Here is an 899-nt window from a genome sequence, read left to right as displayed (position 1 = left end):
GTGTGTGTGTGTAAAACGAATGACAGAGAAGAACCCTCTTCTTCTGTCTGTCCAGAGCCTCCCCTCCCCTCTACTGACACCCCTTTTTTCACTGCTCCAAATTTCTTTAACGACAAAAAGAAAAGCAAACAGAAATTAACAAAATGAGAATTGAAAAGACAGAGGTGACAGTGAATAGGCAAAAGTAATAAGATATTGGGTGTGAGTTCCCCAGAAGGGCTGGGCAACTCAGCCCACAGAACTGACCTGCTGTGGAATTCCAGCTAATAACTAAACATCCTGCAGCTGCCTGTAAATGTCAAGCCCTTTGTGATAAAAAAGTGACCTCGACCTTGGGCAAAGCTGCTTCTGGGTACCCCAGGACCCCCTGACTCACCACTGAGGTAGTAAATGAGGGTGGGGCAGTGGACCGAGGACAGTGGCTTTGTTGTTAAGTTCACCAGTTTACTTTAAGTTTACTTTATTAAGTTCTCCTTATTGCACAAGGGAGAGAGGGGGAAGGGTGGCTGGATAGATACTTCTTTAATAAGCCTCCTATCCCAATCTGAAACCCAGGTCCTGTTTGAATAGGCTCAGGTTGCTCACATTTAGGTTGTCATGCAAAAATGAACTGAAGCATGCTGCAGAAATTCATAATTTATTCATAAAAATAAGTTTTCAAAAACACACTGCAAACTGGAATGTCTTAGTTCAGCAAAGACTATCTACTGAATTCTCATGGCCGAAATGGGCCTCTGCAGAACCGTGTGGGATGGGAAGATTAAATTGGGAGCAAGGAAAGTAGAAGAAACTTTTGACATGTTCTTTTTGAGAATAATACAGGAAGGCCAAGCAAGGGGAGATAGGGAAGTGAAAAAGTGAATGAATCATTCTCTCTATTTGCCTAATTTCCGCATTGG

This window comes from Galeopterus variegatus, unplaced genomic scaffold (genome assembly GCF_000696425.1).
Source record: "Galeopterus variegatus unplaced genomic scaffold, G_variegatus-3.0.2 Scaffold1403, whole genome shotgun sequence".
Taxonomy (NCBI): domain Eukaryota; kingdom Metazoa; phylum Chordata; class Mammalia; order Dermoptera; family Cynocephalidae; genus Galeopterus; species Galeopterus variegatus.
The sequence above is the reverse complement of the archived record's forward strand: the minus strand, read 5'-3'. Positions refer to the sequence as shown.